Source organism: Bombus pascuorum, chromosome 2, assembly GCF_905332965.1.
Source record: "Bombus pascuorum chromosome 2, iyBomPasc1.1, whole genome shotgun sequence".
NCBI classification, from domain to species: domain Eukaryota; kingdom Metazoa; phylum Arthropoda; class Insecta; order Hymenoptera; family Apidae; genus Bombus; species Bombus pascuorum.
The window spans coordinates 12969148-12977829 of record NC_083489.1 but is presented as its reverse complement, the minus strand read 5'-3'; the positions used below and the strand labels follow the sequence as shown (position 1 = coordinate 12977829).

Sequence of the window (8682 nt, the reverse complement as noted above, 5' to 3'; positions counted from 1 at the left end):
TAAAATTCAAAGAGATGGCAGAACGGACGAATAGGAATTCGATAAACATCCCGTTTTATGCATCAGCACGTCCAAATTCATGTACACGAATGCTACGAAAAATAAAGAGATAAACATGCTGAAACGATATAGAGGAACAGAGACATTAAAGTGTTATTATTTATAATGTTCGCCGTATGTGTGCCGATTATAAATACCAGAACACCTATTGATATTTGCCATAAACTAGATCCCCTTCACTGATTTTCATTTCTAGCTGTTTTATTAGGAATGTGTTATTTCACTCGCATCAGGCGAACTTTATGGCACAAAATGCTGATCATGCCAATAATTAATTGCAATGTAAGATAAAATAAAATTTATTGGAATTTTCCAATAAATACAACCAGTAGATATCCTGATATTTACGACCTGGGATATTCGTCAATGTTAAAAGAAATGCCTCGATTATTATCAGAAATCTATGAATATGGCTTTCTCGTAAGTCCACGTAATACTCCTGTCAACAGCGTGAAATACCTGAGCACACACCTTTTCATTCACCAGACTCTTCTCTCGTTTCTCCACCTTTGAACCAGAATGCTAAACGTAATCAAATCCCCGTAAAAAACGGATCGAGTGATTGATTAGTCGTAACGATCTCGTAGAGTGGAATACTCTAACGATTATCGAATTACTTTTGAAGACGTCATCCCCTGTAAAGAAAAAGATAACTGTGATCGGTAGACGATGAAACGAAAATTTAGTCGAACGCAGCTGTCGTCGCATTAAGATTTTATTGGGTCGGTAACTAAGTGATTACGGATTTTGCCATTACCATCTAATGACAAAATTCGCAATCATTTAGTTGTCAACACAATAATTAAATTTGAGATGCGGGAATTGTTTACTGCAAGGTGGAGAAATACACGTTTGGCCGTCAGATCAATCGAAGGAACACTTTTCATTAACATACGATTAATTCATAAAAACTTGGTGTTTTATAAAATAATGAAAAATGTCACGTGCGTTAACGTTCTTCGTTCGTATTTTGCTTTGTCCATTTTTAACTTTGACATAAAGTATTTCTGAAAATTTATCTGCTCTTAAGGGGTTAAAGTGCGGGTCGATCGCCGAGGAAATTGAAATGTTAAACACCGTAATCGTGGCGGGTGTACAAAGGCAGAATTCTGAACTTCCGTCATCGTTGCGTATAGTCCTCGAAACAAGGTCAGTCCCGAAGTATAAAAGGGGCGTTGAGAATAGACAAACGTTCCATTTACGATTCATTAGCACTCTGGTTCGATCACGATTCGCTTCGCTGAGCGTATTCACCGATTTGCTTCCTAATTATTCTACCGGCATTAACAATCTCTACCGTCTGTTATCAATATTCAGCTTTGCTCTGTTTGTATTAGCTGTTTTATTCTAGCGGTTTTAAGAAATGGTTCAGAAGTTGAGGATAGAAAATAATTCCTGTTCTTAGCTTCACGGTCTATGGCCATAATTTAAATTGAGATATGTCGCTGTTCTTTCGAGTGTTTACAGCATATTTCATCTTTAATCCGTTGAGAGATACTAGCAAATGCATACATACGTGTGCGTTTAGTTTATTTTTACCTCGAGTATGATTTAAAAAGAAGCAACGACTACACGTAGACGTTTCAAAATACTTTCCGATCAAATACATACGTATTATGTATATTGAAATATATCTTCTTCTGGTCTGACTAAATCTAAAATCTTAATAATCCTGTGAAGTGAAAATGTAACATTTGTTACTTTATTTTCCACGTAATTGAAAGAATGGTCTAGAATACCACAACGTTTAATAAAATCCTCGTATACTTAACACTATATCCTATCCACGTTTCAATCCAACAAAAGCCGTGCTGAAGTAGACAAAACGATTCCACTCTTACCATACAAAAAAGTAGTATGAGAATTGCGCAAGGAAAATTTCAAGCCGAAAACCAAGCACGCCGCAGCGGCAGTAAAAAGTTGGAATCGCACGAACAGCAGGAATTGTCGAACAAAAACTGGATGAAAATTGATATGAATAGAGGGTAGGTACTCCGACAATTAAAGTACCTGCAGTTTTTCAAGCCCTCTCCTAAAAAATCCGTTTTTTTTTTTCCGTTCTCCAAAGCACGAAATCCTTTTTTACACCTAATAAATTCGTCAGGAGAGAATTTTTCTTCTGCCGATTGTTTGCCGATGAAAATCCCGATCGATTCGCAGCCCGTTCGTGGGATTATCGAAACGGTGGCGTAATTTCGTGGGAAAAATCGGCTCGCGACGGCTTTAACGTGGCGGCGGAAAATAAATTAACCGCGCACAGGTCGCAGAATGGCAGTGTCCCGTGCGCTAATGTGAATTTGTGGCATTACGAGCATGAAACATAGCCGGGCCGTGGCTGATTCCGGCAGGTTCGCATGCAGAACTCACCGAGCTGCCAGCAGGGACACACGGCTTTAACGAGAATCGCATCGGGTGCATCAGACGCGGCTCGGTGCCGTAAACACATTGCCCCTATCGATCGAATCTCCCCCTGGAGACCAAAGAGCGATGTGAGAAATTACAGGTGATTGCATTCCTGGCCGAGCACCCCTCCCGATAATGCAGTCGACGTTCGAACTATCAGGAAAAATCATTCGGTTTAGGTAGAATGGCCGGAAGAACGATGAATTCGCCGACGCCATATTCCATTGCGGGCCTCTAAAAGAAAAATAATCGCGGCTGTTTGCTGTGCAAGCACTTTCAGCCCTAGGAATATCCTTCGATTCGAGAAGCGATGAAAGCTGCCGTGCCTTCTTAAGGCAGTAAGAAGGTCTTCGATTGGTTAGCATAAAAATTAATATCGTCGTTTCGTTGCCGATTGGAAAGTTTGGCAATTTATGCGTGATGAATCGTGACAATGGTAATTGTTGAAGTGGTCACCACTTCGAAGAAAACTCTACATCTGACCCTTTTAGTTTTCTCAAGTACTGAAGCCATCGACAGCGTGTAGACAATAGACTGGGACGAAGGCAGACCATAGATAGTAGACAGGCGACGATGGCTTCGGGGCTTTCAATCATAGGGTAACACTGCTAGCATGCGGATCTGGATCAGCTCATATTATATTCCTTCTTGTACTTACACTTCTGTATTAAAATATATTTTCTACTTTACAATTTATCCACGCGTTCCTCTGTTCACACATCTAATAACATCAACAGTAATGAAAGATGCGATGAAAAATATAATAAGTGAAGGAAGAGGAATTTTAAAGTTCGATACGTTATCGACCAATTTTACATGGAATCACGTTTGCATTTGTTTTTATTGTATTTCTACAAATGTTTCGATATCTTTGGATCTGACCGCTTGTTTTCTTCCTCTCGACTATGTTAAAAGTAGACTTGTTATGTTCATACTATTGGGTTGGCAACTAAGTGATTGCGAATTTTGTCATTACCACCTAATGACAAAATAACTGATATTTAGCGACGTTTTCGTCTCCTTCATACGAATTTTTCGTAAAAGCAATGAACATTTTCGATTGCAGATTTTGTCATTAGGTGGTTATATGTCCATTGCTTTTACGAAAGATTCGTATGAAGGAGATGAGAACGTCACTAAATATCAGATTTCTACCGTCTCTTATAAATAATGCCCGGAAACTTTTTAATCGAACACTATATGTACTCTGGAATCTGTGATATAGCCGAAATTCCCTGCAGACGCGACGGTGCAGCTGTTTGTCGACACTTCCATCAAGTATACATCAAAGCACCATTGACAAACCGAGGCAGCTTCACACACAGCGGAATTCGAATATCCAAGTTCCATTTCGGTTTGCGTTCAGTTATTTAAGTTTCTCAATTAACCCCGCGGTAATTCAGTCGAAATTAAATCGACGGGGCGAGTCTCGCGCAAGGTAGATCGCAACTTAAACATCGGCTCCACGGATCCAATCATGGTGATGGAAAGAGAAAGCCGCGAAGAAAAGGCGACACAGACCGTACGAGCGCGCTTGTCGTTATAAATTAACCCATTGAGTGACATCACGTTGGCCATCGATCACGAGCGTAACAAAACTTTGTTGCATAATTAAAATAAGATAGATTTCGCGAACAAGAAAATTTTCGACGATGTAGATCGTTTGGAGAACACCAACATACGATGTAATAATCGGCGAGAATTGAATATTATGAAATAGCACATTTCGACGTCGCGACTGCCAGGGTAAAATACGTTCATAAAATTTGAGTGTGTTAAGAAGAAACGGCGTTGGGGAAATTCGAGAAAACGAATAATGTTTAGCCGACTGTGCGTCGCGTACAAGCAATAATTGCTTATTGTCGGGCAGCAATAGCAACAACGTTTCCAGGCTTGTAAGATTTCTGGTGGAAATACGGAAGTCCGTCAGTAGAGGGTCTCCCAAAGACCCTCGTGTCGACTCTGTCACGAGGGTCTGCACGCAGAGGGTTCGCTTTCTCTTTTCCCTCTCGATTTCCTTTTTCTCGTCCGCTAGACCGATCCGCGCCTCCAACATTTTGCAAATTGTCTCATTTCCCGCAAACAGAAGCCAACTTAATCGATACCTGTTTTACAGCTCGCGTTCTCTTGCATTGTCTGCACCAGTGTGAAAGGTTATCACGGAAATGTGTAACCGAGACAAACGGAGTTATCGAAGACAGACTAATTGGAGAGAAGAACGAAATCTTAACTAACGGTTGCGATCTTCAGGTGAAATACTTTCATCTTTCTCTTTTTCTCCTTTTTGTTTCAAGATTATCGAAATGCGCTCGTGGCCCTTAATTTTCCATTAAATACATATATATCGGAGCCTTTCTTTTAGAATGTTGGGAAGGTCTCCAATATTTTAGTCCAGACTTTTTATTATAGCTGTATTTAAATAATAAAACTGAGAAACAGTTGTCTATGATTTAATCCGAATATGGGTGTCCGAGATTAGTGACAGTGGGCTTGGGCTCGAAGTGACATAACGGGTCGCTGAACGTAGCCACGGTCACGGGAGGGACGTGTACCTAACAGAGGTATGGAGTAATTAAATAGCTCTTCTTAACGACAAAGATTAACCCGAGGGGTACAGAGAGGTACGGAGAGGAGTATATAAGGACAGTTCCACTTGGACTGAGATTCAGTCAGATAAGCTCTACTTGTACTGTGGACAAGTATGTTGAGACACACCCGAATCGTGGATCAGTAAGTTGAGTTCGACTTAGATTGTGGAAGAAATCGCATTCGTCATTCCTTTGACCGTGGATACGTTATTGAGTCTAATATCATTGCCATTCACATCCCGAGTATGTAATTACCACGGTTACTTACCAAATTCTATCATAATCATAATTGTACTATTAAATATCTTCGCTCTTGCATAACAACAATGTCTAATCCAAAGAAAGATTCGTTACACGCCCCTAACCTTAATGATAACCTTAATCATTAATGATGATTAATGATAATAATTAGGAATTTTTTATCAGTCTACTAGCTTCTCGATAACTGCCAATAAATATTCTTAGATAGCTTCATTCTCAAATATGGAAGGAATATGTGAGGTCAAATTAGTAAATAAAATTATAGATACTTCTCATAAATACTTGCTATATATTACAATAAGTATACACTCTTTTTCGAATTTCTTCAAACGTTAAGAAATATCAATTATATCTGTTGAGAATTTTGGACCTTAATTGCCGAAATAATGATATAGGAGCACTAAATTTACACTTAGCATTTATATCAGAAAAGTTATATATTTATTTGATAAACGATTTCAAAGATATTCATCGATACACACTTGCACGCGTCTCACCTTCTTCCATACCAGACTGTTAACTGAACAGTTTACATTCCTTTGTTTTCGAGACGTCGCGCATACACATACTTCCACACACTCATATTCACATATATGTATCACTACTACGCAGTCAATCTAGTCTAGCACATCAAATTATACATATCTCAATAATATGAAAATCGAAGAAAATATAAAAGAATTCTTATCGATATTCATAATTTCTCGTTTGAATGTTATATTAGACATCTTCTTAAAATAACGCAATTGCTTGTTTATTAAAATGAAAGCGTGATTGAAATACAGAAATTCATTTCATTTCGATTCAATTGATTTTCGTCAGCCTGTGAATTTAAATGGGCCTGCTATGGCTGATAACTTGTACTCGAACTGGCCTATTTGTATGACGGATCGGGACCAGCTATATGGCGAATATGGTCGATAGCTATATTTCCTTTCCTGTGTACCAACTGTTTCCCTATAACGGTCAACCATCCGTGCATATACATATATTGTGTGCATATCCGTGCATATAGCTGTTACGTACGATATACATATATTGATGCGCGTGTACATTGTATACAGCAGCGCGTATCCATAGAACCAGCATAGCACCACGTAACATAGGCTTGGTTGTTACGGTTTGTCGTGAAAACAAGTTGAACAAAAGCTTGGGAACTTAGAAATTCGAGTCCGCCGGGAACACCGGGTTACGTTTCGATGAAATTTTCAGGCGACGCCGTCCTTCTACTGGCAACAGGTTGAAACAGTTGCAAATACGATAAGATCCGCACAGTGTTCGTACTTGGCAACTGTCGCGAAGAAAACGAACGAACGTTGATCGCTTCACTTTTCCTCTGATACCTTGCAGATGTCTTTTTCTATTCTCTCTCGCTCGATTCCATAAACGTGGTATCGAAAGTAAAGTTGTTCATAGTTTACGTGTTTGAGAGAATAGGCGATGGATCTTTTAAACTTCTCACTTGCAATTTCTTCGCTAATTACTTGGCTGAATGAATTCATCGTTGCGATGAAACATTATTTGTACTTGTTAATCTCCAGTCTACATTCGAATAGAAGTTACAGTTCAAACTAAATTTTCACACAAATGTAATTTCCTTAATGCCTCTCATAAGTAAGATAGCTTTTTTTCAGTAAATTTTCCTACATATTTCTAACCCTGCTCTGCATCCATAAATAAATAAACTTGTTGTTGGTAATTGTTACTAATTCAGAGTGACGCAAGTCAATGTTTTCAGCTACTATTTCATAACATTTCGTTATCTGAAATGTCTTACGTAACACACACGATATGAAGACATAAAAGTTCTCTATGATAAACGTTCGAATACTTTAGTGGATCAGTATATGTATGTCATATAGATTGTACAATCAAGGTTTTTGCCCTCGGTGCACGCGACAAACGCTTCTACATACAAACGAGTATTTAATAAATGGGCGTTCAGCGTCAAAGAATATTCGTCGACCCGTTAATCATCGTTTACACGGATAACGGTACACATGTACGGGTAACGTAATTGATAATGTGTAACAACGTGATATATAGGTGTGATTTTAACGGGAAAGTGAGAGACGACCGAAGCGATTCAACGACATTAACTATTCCCGTTGGTATCGGCAATGGGAGCGGTAATAAAGTCTTGGCGATATTTATGCAGAAAATTAACAGCGGCGTCGCTCTGTTGGCACAATAACTAAATGCTCGATTTTATTAAGCACCGTTGCAGGCGTAATTTTAGCGTTTCAATGAACAATCCAGTTCCACAGTCGATACAAAATAACCGTACGCGCGCAGATTACAATAATAAACCCCTTATACGCGCCACGATAATAATCGCACACTGAAATCTCTAATTTTCATAATTATTCGCGCCTGTTATTTATTTGAGCACCGTAATACGCGAGTCCTCGAAGAGGGAATCGATGAAGCTTCGGTGAAAATTATCCAAGTAATAGAATTCGCGTGGGTGACGAGTTATTAACGAGTTATTAAATATTCAGCAAGTGAATATTTACGCTGGAATATCGATTATGGCAGAGATGGAGTGATTCCAAGAATGCACACTGCGATTTGGAATATGTAGTCGCACGAAGAACACGTATTTTGCGTGCGAAATTTTTAACAATAATATATTACAGGCTTTACACGTGTGTTATAAATACTATTTTCGTGTAATATGTTTACGTTTAACCGCATACAGCTAACCAGAATATTTGATGTACGAGTTTAGTTTGTTCGTGTAGATAATTACACGAATTTGACGACTTGTCCGTAACCTAACGATATTTTTACGCAATGAAACCCTAGCGACACGCGACTCACCGAAAATATTTGAGCTTGAGAAGACGCTATCAGAACGGCGACGGCGATATCTCTGGACGGTTGTAATACAAAACAAATTGATAGCCACTTGCGCGTAACGTTACGTTGCTGAAGCTCCGCAGACAAAATGCGTTTCACGTACACTGCGCAATTTTTATTGCCCGGCTGTATTAGAAGTCTATAGCCTGGTCTTCTCTTTCTTCCTCGCCAATTTTCGTTCTTCTTCCCCTTTTTTTAACCCCGGTTCTAAAGGGCTGTTCGATCCTCTGGATCCATAAAAGCAATAACGCGCAATTTACGGGGCCAACAGTTTGGCTGCGCATAAGGTAAGCCCCAGCCAAGCTGGCACGAGCTGCGCCTACAGTTTTTCAATTTCAACAGTCGAAAACACCGTTTGCCGAACGACCCATTCAAATTCCCTCGTAAAAATCCTTTCCTTCATTTCCTCGGACGTTTCTCGCTTGCCTATACCATGCGCGATTTGTTTCTTCTTGCCAGCGCTTTCTCCAAAGGTTATCGTTCGGATGATTTTCTACAGATTTTATTA

At 39.3% G+C, this 8682-nt stretch overlaps 1 long non-coding RNA gene across 1 annotated transcript in view; it reads right to left on the bottom strand.

Annotated features, from left to right (window-relative positions):
* Positions 1-479: 479 nt before the first annotated feature.
* The window catches only part of LOC132916534 (uncharacterized), a 51846-nt gene continuing 43643 nt past the window's right edge, over positions 480-8682 (bottom strand). The window contains exon 3 of the long non-coding RNA XR_009660119.1: positions 480-695. This is a non-coding gene — a long non-coding RNA (uncharacterized LOC132916534). The remainder of the gene's footprint in view (positions 696-8682) is intronic.